This window comes from Bison bison, unplaced genomic scaffold, assembly GCF_000754665.1.
Source record: "Bison bison bison isolate TAMUID 2011002044 unplaced genomic scaffold, Bison_UMD1.0 scf7180017864518, whole genome shotgun sequence".
NCBI lineage: Eukaryota > Metazoa > Chordata > Mammalia > Artiodactyla > Bovidae > Bison > Bison bison.
In genome coordinates this window covers 6,398,641-6,415,546 of record NW_011495071.1, presented here as the reverse complement: position 1 = coordinate 6,415,546, position 16,906 = coordinate 6,398,641, and the positions used below count along the sequence as shown (strand labels likewise).

The window sequence follows — 16,906 nt, the reverse complement described above, 5'->3', positions numbered from 1 at the left end:
TGTCCTGTTACACTGAAATATTCAAATCTGTATTCTGAAGGCCAATGAGTTTTAGACTTGTTGCTCTACTCTTTCATGTATAGAGGACATACCCAAATTTGGTTTAGCTTTCTGACTGTTGGGTCTCATTCATAGCATTTTCTCCAGTTCTCTCTCAAAGAGGGGAAAATGTTCATTCTTTGATCCAGGGAAGCTCTCTGATTTTGGCAGGTTTCCTCCTTCTCAAGTCTAGACACTTGGCCTCTGTAGTAGTTTTTTACTCAGGAAAGTTCTCCCCTCTGACTCGTAGAGTCGGTGCAGATGTGTTGTTCCTTGGCTGGTCCAGAGTCCTATAGTGATCGGAATTGTCAATAGTAAACACTATGTTGTCTTGCTTGCCAAGCATCCAGCCACAGACTTTTCTTTACATGACTGCACCATTAAAATGCAGACTTAACTGCCTTCTCAGAGAACGTCTACTGTTTCCATTTTTTTCTGTTTTTCTGAGTGAGGGGTGAAAAAAACCTTTGCCCCATCTTCAAACTGAAATTTAAATTTCAGCATCTTTGAATCTGATGTAATAAAATATTAAAGAAACTTGGAAGTTATTAGAAGTTTCAATTGCTTACTTCCCAGTTTGCAGTAAGGTTTAAACCTTAAGCCCTTTGTGTGTGTTTAGTTACCTTTTTGAGTTAAACTGTCAGATACTATCTTGCTTAGGTTAAAGATTTAGTTGTTAATGGTCCTGCCTCTTCTTTCTTTATATGTCAAAATCTGTACATGGAATTTTTAGTTGAAAACCCACAGTAATCTAAAGTTAATTCCACAGGGTCAGGTTTAATTTTCATTTTAATTTACTCAGTCCCTTCTTTATCTTTAGACTACTAAAGGAAAATAACTTGAGTTGCCTTTCTTTTAGTATGTAACTTTTATTAGGATTTTATAATCTGTATCTTTTTGATCCTGGCTCTGGGGGTGGGGGTGGGTGGGGGCAGTGCTGATCTTGTTAGTCTTGATCTTCAGGGGCTTAGAAGGATAGTTTGTATTGCTGGTGTTTTCAAGAAGCACCCTGGCGGAAAGCTCAAGTGCAGGTCTGTGCAGACTTTAAGTATGTGGTGAGCTGTGAAGTTACAATGTTAAATAGTTACTGGCCTGCCCTCATTGTTTCCAAAGTTCACTTTCCCATTTTAAAAACCTTTACTGATTTTAAAAGCAAATATAGAGAATTGCATGACTACACAGATCATCTGAGGGACCTTTGAACTTGCAGAAATAATGTGTGTGGAAGGAGGGGTGCTGCTGTCTAGGCGTTATAAACTAGAAACTTGCATTTAAAGTTTAAACTGCTTGGGTAAGATCACTTATTTTCCTGGCTTATCCTCATGTTTTTCCCCCTGTGCACCCTTGGCATTATCACCACAACGTAGAAGAATATTCTTTTGTTTACTGTATTTGGAAGGGAGACTGCAGTGTGGCTTATTTAGGGGCGAGGGGGAGAAGGGAGGTCTTTTCAAAATTAGGCACTGAGGCCTAAGGACATAATGTGTATCTTCTTTTAGGACCTTTACTAACGTTTGTAGTTTTCTCCATAAAATTATCACACAGTTTTGTAATTTTTTTCCCAGGGCTTATGATGGTTTGTGGCTATTGTGAATGTGTTCTTTTATAAGAGTATCACCATCATATCTTTTTATAAATTGATGTTGATATATTAGAAAGTTACTGAATGCTGGGATCTCATAGTTTCTTTTGTACTTAGGTTTCACTTATCTTTTCAGTGCTTCAGTTTCTGCATCTGTGAAACAAGGGGTGTGTGTTAGAATAATGTATCTCCAAAGACCTTTCTAGTGTTACCATTGCATAGCTCTGTGTTGAGAGAATGTCCCTTACTTCATGAGGTGAGTGGGAGATGTACCACCGAAACTACAAGTAGGTTCTGTGACTACAGCCAAACTTAGCTTTGTTCGTATGTGTTTGCATGTGTTTAACACTCTCTGTTCTCTATATAGTGGTTCTTGAACATCTTGAGGTAAAGAGCAAATACTTTACATTTTAAAAATAGCCCTCAGAAGTACAGGTTCTCATCCTGGTTGAATGGTTTACTATTATCTTTTCACCCTGTATTTGAGTTTGTTGCTATTAGATTTACTGCATATTTTCCCTCCTAAAAATAGATGGTCTTTTAAGCCATAGTTTTTATAAATATTTGCATCTCAAGTCAGGTTTTTTCCTACAACATGAGTCATATTTGATGAGTTTCACTGAAGCAGGGTATGCTCAGAGAGCTTTCTACCACAGGTTTATTCTCTTCCATACCTCTGTCCCAAGCATCCTATACGTCGACGTTGGATCATTCCACTGGGAGTATGAGTAGTGTTCTTGGAGAATTATTTTAATACTTATTTCTGCTGGGTGGACGGATGCAGATGTTGTACTTGTTATCTCTGTGAATCCAATCCTGACCCCCTACCCCAAATATACCTCAACAACATGGCATCTTTTTTGTTGTTGTTCAGTCAGTCGCTAAGTCCTGTCTGACTCTTTGTGACCCCGTGGACTGCAGCACTCCAGGCTTTCCTGTCCTTCACTGTTGCCCAAAATTTGCTCAAATTCATGTCCATTGAGTCAGTGATGCTATAACCATCTCATCCTCTGCCACCCTTTTCTCGTTTTGCCTTCAGTCTTTCCCAGCATCAGGGTCAGTCAGCTCTTCGCATCAGGTGGCCAGAGTTTTGGAGCTTCAGCTTTAGCATCAGTCCTTCAGTATTGAATGAGTATTCAGAGTCGATTTCCTTTAGGATTAACTGATTTGATCTCTTTGCTGTCCAAGGGACCCTCAAGAGTCTTCTCCAGCACCACAGTTCATAAAGCATTAATTCTTAGGTGCTGTTGTCTTGATGATCCAACTCATGCGTCCGTACATGCCATCTTTTTAATGTTTCATAAAAACACAGGTTATATAAGTTTATGTCTAGATGTTGGCCAGGAATTTGCTTGAACAAACTGAAATGGCTAGATGAACTTTCACCCTAATTTGAACAGGGGTCCAGAAAATGAATTCAAGGCAGTGGTTGTCAGAGGTCCTGGTCGGGTGGCCCTGAGCTGGAACCAGTCTGTATGTGTATATATAGTAGTGTAGCATTAGTTGCTCATTTGTGTCCGACTCTTTGTGACCCCATGCTCTGTAGTTTGCCAGGCTCTTTTGTCCTTGGAATCCTTCAGGCAAGAATACTGGAGTGGATTGCCATTTCCTTCTCCAATGTATATATATAATTTGTGGTGGTAAAATTACCACATAACATAAAACATCATTTTACCTGTTTTTCAGTATACAGTTAAGTACTGTTGAGTATATTCATATCGTTGTGCAGACAGACTCCAAAACTTTTTTATCTTGTAAAATCGAAACTCTTTACCCATTAAAAAATTCCCTGTTTCCCCTTCCCCTCAGCCTCTGGCAACCACCATTCTATTTCCTGTTTCTGTGAGTTTGAACCAGTAGTTATTTTATGAGAACTTGATCTCCGTTATGTCAGCTAAAGGGACTTTGAGGATGAAGAAGAGAGTAATCGATTCCTGTAAAACCAATAGCCATTCTCCATAATCACGTGAGTGTTGGTAGTTGCTCACCCTAAAATTGGAGCATCAACTAATTTCTGTAATGTAGAGTTTGGAAATTCCTATTCCTTTTATTGAGGAAGAGAGGATGATAGTGATTGGCAATTATTGGCACTTATTACTCGCCTGAGGTTAGAGGAAAGACTTGCTTCTTCTAGACTGAAAAAGAAAAGGCAAGTTTGGGTGCATGAGAATGTCTAGGGATATAAAAGAGATTGAAGGAATTCTTAGTGTCTGTTTCTCTGTCAAGCACAAAAGTGAGTCATTTGCTGAAAGTTAGGAATTTGAGTTTGGCTAGAGGACTTAAAGAAAGTGATGGAAGGTTGGAATTGCTGGAATACAGGGTAAGGACTCAATCAGGGATAAGTAGAATAATAGTAATGGTGTTGTTACTAATAACAACAATAATAGTTACCTCAACCATATCAGTGATCTCTTCTATACCAGTTACTGTTCTGTGTGATTTACTTTTTAACCTTAATAGCAACTTTATTCAAGTGGTTGTTCTACAGATAAGAAATAAGTGGTAGAGTTGAGATTCCAGTTGCAGTCTCCTGCCTCAAAACCAGGCTCTTTTCTTCTTTCCACATCGCTAATAACATTGAGAATGTCTCCTCAAAAGCCAGAAGTTTAGAGTGTAACTAAAAATTTGTTCTCTGGAAAAAGGAGGAAGCAAAAAAAAGAAACACTGTATATCCAAAATATAATAAATAGGTCAATGCTTGTTTTTACCCACCAGAATGGTGGATTGCGCCACTCAGTGAAGTGAGCTGCCATGGCCCTGTAGACACCCAGACCTGGTTGACAGTTTCCTTCCTAATCCCTGTGTCTGAAATACTGGATTGAGGTTAATGCTAGGAAGTCCTTTGGTTTCTTGTTGTTGTTGCTGCTGTTCAGTTGCTCAGTCGCTCAGTCGTGTCTGATTCTTTTGTGACCCCAAGGATTGTAGCCTGCCAGGCTCCTCTGTTCATGGGCTTTCTCAGGCAAGAATACTGGAGTGGATTGCCATATCCTCTCCAGGGGATCTTCCCAACCCAGGCTACATAGCGGTAAATGAAGACCTTTTTATTTGCAGTTACACTATTCACTGAATAGGTATTAGTGGCACTGATTTTTTTGCATTAAGGAATTGGATTAAAAAATATTATTTTTTTGAACAACAGTGTCTCTATGCATGTACATTATTGCTCTGAATAAATGCAAAATTTCTTAAAAAGATAGCCCCTTAAAATCACATGTGCAAGTTTACTTGTTTGTTTTTATGTGACATGTGTGAAGGAACGTCCAAAGATGAAGGTGAACAAATAGAGGCCCAAATAATTTGATGGTGAAACAAATCAAAACAGATTAGGTTCTAACCAAATGTCTACCGACTAGCATTTTCATGTGCAGATGGACAAGCAGGCTCTTATTAACTCTTCTAATATGATCAGTTAATTAATTTCTAGACTGTAATTCGTTTACATGAATGCCCTTAATACTCAGATGGGAAAATTCATTACTGTGTTATGGATTAGATTTACATTGCCTAAAACTTTAGAATATAGTTTTGCTCTCCAGATCAGATTACTTATAATTCAGGCTGAGCAATTATCTCTTCCAAGTTTAACCCTTTTAAACTTGGTATGTCATATGCTTAGTATATCCTGAGTACTCTCCACCTTATTAGAATGCTAACTTTAGTTTTAATATAATGAAGAGAACTATGAACAATGAGACAAAATATAGTGTAGATGGATTTTGTCAACTTGGTAAGCACAAAGTACTATACAATAGGGGTTTGTTGGGAGACTCTTTTTGTAAATGGAAAACTCTTCCAAAAGACATTTTTGAAGTTTTGCTGTGAAGAAAGATTGCTAGTGAATGAAAAGAACCTTTTGTAGACCTCTACTGGGGAATCTGGTAACTGGTAATGTGGGATTCTATACACAGAGCTCCAAGGCTGAGAGAATATCTCAGAGTAAAGCTATCTTGAGTTTTTCATTCAAAGCTATTAATTTCTTCAACTATGAGAAGAAACCACAGATTGTGTAATGGCCTTGGTATTTTGTTGGTGTGGATAGGATGATCTCAGAAGACTTGCAAGCCTGTGTTGGGATGTGTGTGACACGTGCCTCTTAAGTGATTCTTTTTGATTTCAACAGTTGTAGACACATTTTTGAAACTGTAGCTATCCTAAGTTAGCAAATCCGAAGCGGTGCACAAAGCAACCCATTTTTGCTGGTGCCAAATGCATACTTTGCTGAATTTTCTAATCTGGGCTCCAGAGTTTATACATAGCAAATTCTAACATTTGCCAAGTTCTCTTATGACCCAGAGGGGAGTAGAGCAAAGTGGGACGGAGAATTTGGAGAAGCATGCTGCCTATAGGGTAAATCGCATTTCGGAATTTGCTTCCATGTGGATTTTCTCCTTGTGGACCACTGTGATGTTTAGCAGGCTGAGCTGGAAAGGTCATATTGCACAAGATGAAGAACAATAAATGGTCTGTTCAGCGATTAGCTGTTAAGCCTCCTGCGAATGCCGACTAAGGGTTGTAATGGCTATTTCTCCTCAGGGATATAAGCGTTTGGCTGTCATCTTTGGGAGGAATATGGTAATTTGTAGCCATTGCTTTCAGCATGGTAGGGAGATCTAACATGCTAAGGCTTTATTCCAGTGGCTTACATCTCCTTTGTTTCATGAACAGCTGCTTCTTTTAGTTTTAAGAATATATTTCAAAAAATGTATGTGAATATTAAATTCGGTTAATTTATTTTCCCAAAGAGAACCTCATTTTTTTTTTTTTTAACCTTAGGACATTGGCTCTAGAAATAGTTTGTTTTTTCCTTGAAATAAGTACAGTTTCATTTACCTTGGGTTGTAGTACAGTTCTAAACCATGTTTAAAATATGTATGGTGTGGGGAGGGGCTGGGGGAAATTCCATGGTGGTCCAGTGGTTAAGATTCCATGCTTCCAATGCAGAGGGTTCAGTCCCTGGTCAGAGAACTAAGATCCTACATGTTGCAGAGTGGTGAAAAAATAAAAAACAATGTACAGGGACACAAACCTCAGTAAGACTTTAAAAGATATGAAGAATCTGGCACATAAGTTACCACTTCTAATAAGTGTGAGTTCCCCTCTGATTTGCTTTATGGGAAGTGTATTCATTAAGGACATTTCCCAAAGCATTTCCATCCAAGTAAATACAATATTTTTACATAGCTGTCTTTTAAAAATAGAAATGCATTCCTGACATTATTTATCATTTTTTAATAAGTGAAATAGCTTAAAATGAACAATGAGTGATTTCTTTGACAGTTATATGGTAGATTAGATGTGCAGAGAATTGTCTTCTGGCCAGAACATTTTGAAGTGACCATTTTAAAGGAAAAAATATATGTAAAATATTGGAGCTCATGTGAGAAAAACAATGGAAATCCCTGAGAGGACTGGAAAGCATGATTTCACAATGTAGAGTGAGGACTGGCGGTGATGTTTGTGCCAAAGGTTTCTTAGAAAATTAGACCAAAAGGGAGGGACAAGAGGAAAAAATAGTGCCCAGGCAGAATGGGAGGTCATACTGGAGACAGCACTGTGTAAAGGTCACCCCAGAAAGGTGACTTCTCAGTAGATAAGTAGGAGAGAAAATGACCTGCATACAGAGACTTGCTTGTTAATGTCTTGGATCTGAATGGAGAAGCGGGAATAGTATCCCCAAAAACCGCCTGAACGGAAGCTTGCACTCACATGGATTTGCAACCAGGAATTTGTACTGTCTGTGAGGCCTGAAAATCTCTTAACTGGTAACCATGTTGATAGCACTCCCCTTTGGCTGTGAGTCTCTGTGTCTGGGAAAATCAAGAAGTTTTTTCCCGCTTGCTCTCTGTTTTACATATGGTAATGTGTTTGTTTCCAGGCTATTCTCTCAATTTGCCCCACCCTCTTCTTTCCCCCGCTGTGTCCACAAGTCTTTTCTGTCTGCATCTCTGTTGCTGCCTTGCAAATAGATTTATCAGCACCATCTTTCTGTATTCCATATGCATGCGTTAATTATACAATATTTGCCTCGGGAGAATCAAATTTAAATCTCTGTAGACCTCAAAAACATTTTAATGGATAAAGTTGTAAGAGTGTGAGCTTGCACAAGAAAACAACCACTGTGAGTTAGGCAGGTATAGCAGGTTTATACTTTCCAAAGATGGCTGCCACAACACTTCCTGACCAGTGTGCCCTTCTAGAACCTTTATAGTCTGCCGTCAAGAAGTAGTGTCTAAAAGTTAAAAAAAAAAAAAGAAGTAGTGTCTGTCTCATTCCACTAAACCTAAACCTAGCCAGGCCTTTCCGACTGCTTTGACCAAAGTCAGTCAACAAAACATACAACGGAAGTGATACCGTGTGGCTGTGTGAATTCTGAGGCTAAGTCCTAGAAATGCCACACATTTTTTCCTTGCTCTCTTGGGATGCATATTCTTGCAACCCCTCACCATGCTATGAAGAAGCCCATGCCGTCCATGGAGGGACCCATGTGGAGATGGACTGAGGCCTAAGCTGTCAGCCAACGCGAGCTTACCAGCCTTGTGAGAAGCCTTAAGGACATTTTTCTGTACCTCTCCGGTCATGATTTCCATCATCTTCCAAATTTGGTGGACCTGTTGATGCTGAGTGTGAGAGGTCTTCTGAATCAAATTCTTGTGTTTTTAAGTAAAACCAGCACAGAACAGATGAAGCAAGTAACCATCTGTAGTCCTGACATCAACATCAGCTTCAGTCATGGTCTGCCATTTTGACCATGGCATGACATTTTGCAATGTAATGGCATTACATTTTTGTTAGGTAAGATCCATTGTATGGAAATTAGGCAGTTTTTGCCTTGAAAATCCTCAGTAATCAGCTTGACTTTGCTAAATGTGAGCTTCATCCTTCTGCAGATCAGTAAGGCTCACTTCAAAAACACTACCTTTGAGGCCATCAGATGCGATTTTTGTTCTTTGAGTTCCTTGTAACTAGTGTTTTTCTAGTTTATATTATATTGAACATACTGCTTTTACATCATACCAATCTTTCTTAGCTAATGGATCAACCACTTTCTTCTTGACTCCCGTTTTGCCAGCTTTCGTAAGGCGCTTCTTCTTGCTGACAGCTTTGGTGCTGCTCAGAGAGCCAAAAGGGCCAAGTTGCTTTTTCGTGCGTGGGTTATACTTGTAATGTGGAGACGTTTCTGTATACCTGTTACATAGTTCAATAAAAATTTTACTGAAAAAAAGACACCATAAAGAGTGCAAAAATAAGCCACAACTTGAGAGAAGTATTAAAGAACTTTTCAAATATTTTCAAAAAAAGGAAGTAGGAAAGTCATGAACAAATTTATTTCACAGAAGCAGAAATAAATGATCTATGAACATATGAAAAGATCCTCAACATTTTCAATAATCAAGGAAATGCAAATTAAAACAAAGAGGAACTCTTTGTTCCCCACCCCCTACCAGACTAGGAAAAATGAGAAATAAGAATTATTGGTGATGATATGGAGCAGTGGGAACAGTCCCACTGTTGTTGGGTGTGACCATTTTGGAAAACAATTAGGCTTTACTTAATGGTTCCTAAATCTATATATACCCTAGTGAACTTTCGCATTTAAGTATGAGTATTTAAAGTACCGTTTGTAATAGCTAAAAACATAAGCAGCCCAAACATCCAGCAACTGTAAAGTAGTAAATAAACATGGTATATTTGTCAAAGGATGACTATTTAGCATAATGTTAATTAGGTATCACTGCATGCATCTTCACAGAGGAATATTGTAAATACATTATAAGGATCAGAGAAGGTAGTTAAAAATGATAAGATGATGCTCTTCATATAAAATTTAAAGGCAGGCAAATCTAACATGTTGTTTCATGATACATACAAAGTAAAATTGTAAAGAAAAGCAGAAGAATAATAAAATTGTATGATGGTCATTACCTTGGGATAAGGCCTATAACAGAAGAGCACACAAGGAAATGTGGTTTGTGTGTGACATATTTCACAATAAGAATTTTTATGAGTATATTGTTTAAAAGAACCCCAGAATGATTATTTTTCTAAGAAATATTTGGTAATGCAAGTGCTAGTTCTTTATTGATCTTTGGTAGGTGTTCTTGCATATAAAATCCCCCAGTAAATACATTTTGAATTTATTTTTCAAAGTTTCTTCATGTTAATCTTGCCCAATAGGGAACATAACTAGAAGAAGATGAAACAAGGAGGATTTATCCACAAGTTCAATTTCAGTTGGTTGTAGCCTTAGAATGAGAAATTGGGCCTCTTATCCTACTTGTCTTAAAGTTGGCTTGTTATTTTTTAAAAGCAAGTGATTGTTCTTTATTTTTTTGGTGAGCAACAGAGGGACTCTTTTGCCTCTACATCAAGCCTGAGTCTGTAGTTTTAAAAATCTCCATGCGTTCGTTGACTTCTCTTCCTGTTCTAAAGGAATGCGAAAGCCAATAATTATGCACAGACCTGACCTACTTTGGAGGAACCAGAGGACAAAGAAACCCTCACTTTTCTTTATCCTTTTTTTCGTTAAAAAAGCAGAGATTTGGGGAGGTGAGGGCCAGAACTTCCTATATCCATCCTTTGAAAAATCTAACACAGTTTGTACCTGTCTTATACATTAGAAGTTTCCCCATGAGTGTTGGTTGTAGACTAGGGGAATTGACACCAATGAATTCTTTGTGTATCTGTTGATCTGGAAATGTTTGGTCATTTCCCAAGGGTGCTATAGCTTTGAGAACTAAGGAGGAAAGAATGTATGATTTGTTTTTAATTTGTCTTATTTTATATATTTGATTTTGTGAACACCTCAGTCCTTTTATTCCTTTTTAAAAGTAGTAGCTAGGATCTCACATATGTACTTAAGTTAATGAATGAATCAACTGGAACAAAAATTTGGACTAGTCATCCCCTTTAGTAGTTGTTGTGGTTGCCCAGTAGCTGTTACTCTAGTTCTTAGTTCTATTTCCTGTTGTTGTTTTGCTAAGTTGGTAGCTTATTATCATCTCAGTTTTTAATATTTGCTTTATCCATTGATGTTTTTTGTAAATAATAAAAAAAGTGCCCCCTAAATCTAAAGCAGAACTCTTTTTGGTTTGGTTTGTTAGTAGTTACTATGGATAATTAATAATTGCTACATAAATAATGAACAAAGGTGTACAACTAGCCAAAAAACACACTAAAAAGATGCTCAGTATTACTGGTCATTAGGAAAATGAGAATTAAAACCACAATGAAATATCACTTCATATCCATTAGGATGGCTTTAATTTAAAAAGATGGACAATAATAAGTCTTGGTGAGGAAGTGGACAAATTAGAACCTTCTCTTGCTTTACTGGTGGGAATGTGATATAATGTAACCTCTTTGTCATTCCCTAACTGGAAAAAGCATAGTGCCATTTATGGAAATCAGGAAATGAGAAAGAGGGATAATGAAATTAGATTTTTTTATGTGTTAAAGATGTCTCTGCGACATTCAGGTGTTACATTATCCACTGCTTAAAACTTTTTAATTGTAACTTTCAGGGTAAAGTTCTCCAAATCAATGTCTTTACCATGGTCTGTGAGGCCTTCCTGTCTGGTCTCCCTTCTTTACTTTGTTCTAACAACACTGGTTTTCTTTCAATCTTTGTTTGGTGTGCTTCTATTTTTGTGACCTTTGAACATTCAAATTTGGATAAGATTCTTAGACTTGGATTTTTGGTTTCTATATTTGGATCTTCCTAATTTGGCTATAATTTATGGTTTAATTAATTTGACTTAATTGTGACACATTCCCTTTCATCTAGTCTACCATTATTTGTTGTATAAGTGGAATGGAAATTGTATTACTGATTATCAGTGTTACTGGTATTAATGGTAGGAGATATTGAGTTTACCAGTAGTGAAAATATTAGCAACAAAAATGCCAAGACTTTTCTAGTTGGGCAGTGGTGCTGTGATTTAATGTATTAAATTGCTATTTAAGTGAGAAAGGTAATACGAGTTTACTCACTGAGGTTATCTCCCATGTGGTAAATGCATCTTCCTGCTTATCATATGGTCCTACACTGTATTAGCACTATAAAACTAGATGACTTGAGTGTTCAAGATTGAGAACTGTGTAGTGATTCTGATTTATTTTATGTGAATGAACTTTGAAATTAAAAACAATAAAATGAAAATTTTAAAGAAGCAATACCAAAGTCTCTCAGAGATCTAATTAGAAATTGGCATGGTGAGACCTTGTCTTGATAACTCTGTTTGCAAGTCACTTACAGTTACACCTTTCATTTAGTCAGTGAGGACCTTGAGGACTGTAAAGGTAAAGTAATTTGCCCAAAGTCCCAAACGTTTCGTAGAGATGGAGTTGGGAATTGAGCTCTAGATCCCAGTTCTCAGTCCATTGCTCTTTTTGCTGTCCCAGAAATTTCTAAATATTTCTCCAGAGCCCTAGGGTTCTGACGAGTTTTGTCTGTCTCTGAACCTTTTACCCTGAGTTAACCAGAGTAGGCGTTTCTCCCACTCCTTGTCTTCCCGTATTAGAATTTCTGAGATTTTGTTCAGAGAGGAAAAGATTCTGCTTCTGTATGTTAGTTTTTATGTCTTTGCTACATAGAACTCTTTATTTTGTGCTATCTTCTACTCAGATAAGTAAATTTGACTTATTAGAGCTTTCTTTGACTTTGTTTCAGAGAATGCCAGTGTGCTGTCTAAAGAAATCTGTGACCCAGAGATCTCAAACAGACTTCTAAATAGGAAGGGATAATTATTTTTAGAGTGAAGTTATTATCAGTTAACATTTTATTCCCTCTCCCCTCTATTTTCCCTTCATTTTTCTCATCTCATAGATCTTATTCTTTGTGATTTTTTGGATGGAGTTTTCCATGGTCTGTTATTTTTCTAAAAAGGTATTTATGCAAATATGTCTATCTTAAATGAAACTATTTCTGATGTCTGGAGATTCTTTTGGGTCTCTTTGGCAGTGAATTAGGAGACATCTCCATTTGCTTAAACACAGTGTTGTCATAAGATCAAAAGAGGGCCTTGTAGACAGTGTGATAAATAGGTTGGTTTTTGCTTAAACTGTAGATACTTTTAATGATTTTAAAAATCCTCACTGTTATTAACTTCTCAGTATTTTAGTCAATACACAATTATGATAACTTATTTAATAGTAAAATCCTTGCCGTTACTTGTAGCAGCTTTTCAGAATTCCAGACTTATAATGTAATGTCAATTTAGGACTGTTTTAGAAAGTCAGAATTTAGGATGAATGCTCTTGCTAAGGGAAAGGATGAGCAGTCTTATTAAATGGTAACATGCTTCATGTAGTTGTGTTTTTACATTTAATGTGGGTGCAGATTCCCCTCGAGGAGGGCATGGCAACCCACTCCAGTATCTTGGGCTTCCCAGGTGGCGTTAGTGGTTAAGAACCCTCCTGCCAATGCAGGAGACGTAAGAGACACAGTTTTTCTCCTTGGATCTGGAAGATCCCCTGGAGGAGGGCATGGCAACCCACTCCTAGAGAATCCCACGGAGAGAAAAGCCTGGCGGGCTGCAGTTAATAGGGTCGCACAGAGTCAGACATGACTGAAGCTACTTGGCACGCACACACGCACAGTGATGTTAACATGTATGTGATATATCAAATAGTAATTATAACCTGTATAATAATGAGTTATATTCTGCTGAAACCCTTTTTCAATTTTTTTATGGCATTGTTATCAACATTACTCCTCCTGCCTTTAAAATAAATATCAGAAATTTGACAATTTACCAATGTTCCCATTAGACTATCCAGAGGGAGAGATTTAAGTTACCAGAACTTCACTGTTCAGCACATGAAACACAAACCTTCATTATGGAAATAAAATCTGTTTGATTTGAAAATGTGATGACTACTTAATATAAGGAACTCATTGAAGTCAGCATATATGCCAGAAGCCATCACACAAAACATTCCCATTTTGGTGGAATCCCAGGAGGGCATTTCCTGCCAGCACTGATGGTTTGCAGCTGGCATTAGGAAAGCCCCTCAGAAGATACTGGGTGCAGTATTCCTGATGGGCACAAGGGAGCTGGCCCTTCAACTCTGGGCTGCAGCAGGGAAGACAGACAGCCCAGAGTTAGAACCATTCAGACTAGAAATGCCTGGCTTTTCGAAGATCTACATTTTGACAGATAGTTCACAGTACCGACATCTAAGGATATGTGACAGGTAAGAGTTTCAGAAATAGGGTAAAATGCTCCCTGATAATGGAGATTGCTTCCTATTTTCCTTTAGTCTTCTTTGCCAAATAATTGGGACATGTAAAGAGATGAAGGATTTAGAGTGGTTTTCAACTGTTGTTGTGTTTCCTTGGTTCACTCAACCTCCTGCTACTGCAGGCTATGTTGTTAGGCCTTGGGGGCATATTAATATAATTTGAAACAATTTAAAATATGAACTGTTGCTAACTTTGTGCGCTGGAAACAACACTGCTGTTCATTGTAAGGTTAGCAAGATATTCAACCTAATAAATCTCCGCTGGGGAAGTTTAAAAAGTTATGCTCTGCCAGTTGAGTTTAGCTCTCTTTCTAGCCAGTGCTTTAAAAAGATTTGCGTGTTCTAGGTGCTACATCTGAATGTGCCTAACAGTACACAGACTCCTTGACAAATGCCATTCTTGGGAAGAGCGCAGTCCTTCTGTGAGTCTGTGTTATTTTTACCTATGAGCTGGCACTCCAGGAAAGAGTAGCATGTACTCCATTAAGAAAATTCATCTTGAAATCCATTCAGCTTTCTGCTTCCTTCTAACCTCATAGTCCAGGCCATTGCCAAGTTCTTTACCCACATGTCCCATCCTTCTTCTCCGGGATGAAAATTTCGTCTTTCGTAGCTTAACTTCTCACCATAACTTTAAATTTCTCTTTGGGCTAACTGCTGCTCCCTATTTTTCTTTTATTTCAAAACTTTTCTGTGACAGTTACTATTGTTTCACTGTGCCGTTTTCTGCAGTCTTCTTTTTTGGTAGCCACTAAACTGTTAGAACTTCTTTGTTCAACCATTTAGCTCTTACTGCCCAGCCCCTTCCCTCTTCTCAAAGTTCCAGTTTGCCCTCCAGTCTTCTTTGGGCCTCTCCCTCTTTTCTGCCCTTCCTTTAAATAAGCCTTCAGGGCATTTTAAAAAATAGCTACTTTAGAATTAAATCATCAGTCTCATTCTAAATCCCCCTCCTAGGGACTTTCCTGGCATTTCAGTGGTCAAGACTCCACACTTCCAGTGCAAGTGGTGCCCTGGTTGTGGAACTAAGCTCTCACATGCCACGGGGAAATAAGACCTGACGCAGCCAAGTAAACGAATAAATATTTTTAAAAATCTTTATATTCCATTCGCTTAAGTGGTAAACCTATAGCCCAGAAGTTGGTTTATTGTTCTAGAGTGCCAAAGAATTGATGCTTTTGAACTGTGGTGCTGGAGAGGACTCTGGAGATAGTCCAGGGAGATCAAACTAGTCAATCTTAAAGGAAATCAGCCCTGAATACTCATTGGAAGGATTAATGCTGAAGCTGAAGCTCTAATACTTTGGCCACCTGATCCAAAGAACTGATTCATTGGAAAAGACTCTGATGCTGGGAACGATTGAAGGCAGAAGGAGAAGAGGGTAACAGAGGATGAGATGGTTAGATGGCATTACTGATTCAATGGACATGAACTTGGGCAAACTCCGGGAGGTAGTGAAGGACAGGGAAGCCTGGCGTGCTGCAGTCCATGGGGTTGCAAAGAGTTGGACATGGCGAGTGAACGACAAACAACAAAAACATACAAAGTGTTTTTGGCACGATGTTAAATGTTTAAATAACAGTAATAATAATGTCAGTTAGTCTGAGAAGGTTGCCCATTGTGTTAGAGACACTCCTAGGACTTCTTTTTTCTGAGAGGGTAAATATTAACCAGATGGGAGTCATTGAAACTGAGAAATTATTTTCTTTTTGCCTTAAAATTTTTTCTTCTATGCCTTGAATTCCAAGTTATCACCAGAAAATTTCCACTTATTAATTATTTTTATGCCAACACACCATGTTTTGGGGCTTCCCAGGTGGCATGGTGGTAAAGAATCTGCCGTGCGGGAGATGCAGGTTCTATCTCTGGGTCAGGAAGATCTCTTGGAGTAGGAAATGCAAACCACTCCAGTATACTTGTCTGGAAAATTCCATAGATAGAGGAGCCTGGTGGGCTACGGTCCCAAAGGGTTAGACATGACTGAGCATACAAGCACGCAGTTCTAACTTAGAAATGTTTCCAAGAAGGATGCATGTTTCATTTTCTTACTTCAGGGATGTTTTGTCTCTTCAGGTAAGCTGTCACTTCTGTATCTCCCGGACATTCTGCATCGATGAACTGTTTTATTTTCACTATTTAGTATAGCCCAAACAAAGAAGTATAGAAAAATAAAAAATCACCTAAAAGACCTGCTAGATATTTTAAACTATAATTGACTCTTTTTTGTTTCTTTTATTAAAACTTTAATCAACTCTTGAACATTGTGGGGGTTAATCCACATGTAACTAACAGTTGGCTTTCTGCATCCCTGTTTCCTCTACATCTGAGGAGTCAACCAACCATGGAACATTTAGAACTGTTCAGTTCAGTTTAGTTCAGTTGCTCAGTCGTGTCTGACTCTTTGCAACCCCATGAATCACAGCACGCCAGGCCTACCTGTCCATTACCAACTCCCGGAGTTCACCCAAACTCATGTCTGTCGAGTTGGTGATGCCATGCAGCCATCTCATCCTCTGTCGTCCCCTTCTCCTCCTGCCCCCAATCCTTCCCAGCATCAGGGTCTTTTCCAGTGAGTCAGCTCTTCACATCAGGTGGCCAAAGTATTTCAGCTTCAGCATCAGTCCTTCCAATGAACACCCAGGACTGATCTCCTGTAGGATGGACTGGTTGGATCTCCTTGCAGTCCAAGGGACTCTCAAGAGTCTTCTCCAACACCACAGTTCAAAAGCGTCAATTCTTCAGCTCGCAGCTTTCTTTATGGTCCAACTCACATCCATACATGACCACTGGAAAAACCATAGCCTTGACTAGACGGACCTTTGTTGACAAAGTAATGTCTTTGCTTTTGAATATGGTTGGTTGGTCTAGGTTGATCATAACTTTCCTTCCAAGGAGTAAGTGTCTTTTAATTTCATGGCTGCAGTCACCATCTGCAGTGATTTTTGAACCCAGAAAAATAAAGTCTGCCTCTGTTTCCACTGTTTCCCCATCTATTTCCCATGAAGTGATGGGACCAGATGCCATGATCTTAGTTTTCTGAATGTT

General features: G+C 38.4%; 1 protein-coding gene and 1 pseudogene across 2 annotated transcripts in view; one reads left to right on the top strand and one right to left on the bottom strand.

The window, feature by feature from the left end:
* The first annotated feature begins 526 nt into the window (after window positions 1-526).
* The window catches only part of SIK3 (SIK family kinase 3), a 144,153-nt gene continuing 127,773 nt past the window's right edge, over window positions 527-16,906 (top strand). Inside the window, exon 1 of one of the 2 annotated variants that reach the window (XM_010830385.1) lies at window positions 527-1,330. The gene's annotated coding sequence lies outside the window, so the exon portion shown is untranslated. Of the gene's footprint in view, window positions 1,331-3,217; window positions 3,588-16,906 lie in introns of those variants that run through there. The other variant, XM_010830386.1, reaches the window with a different exon arrangement.
* On the bottom strand, window positions 6,555-10,020 carry LOC104981494 (annotated as a pseudogene).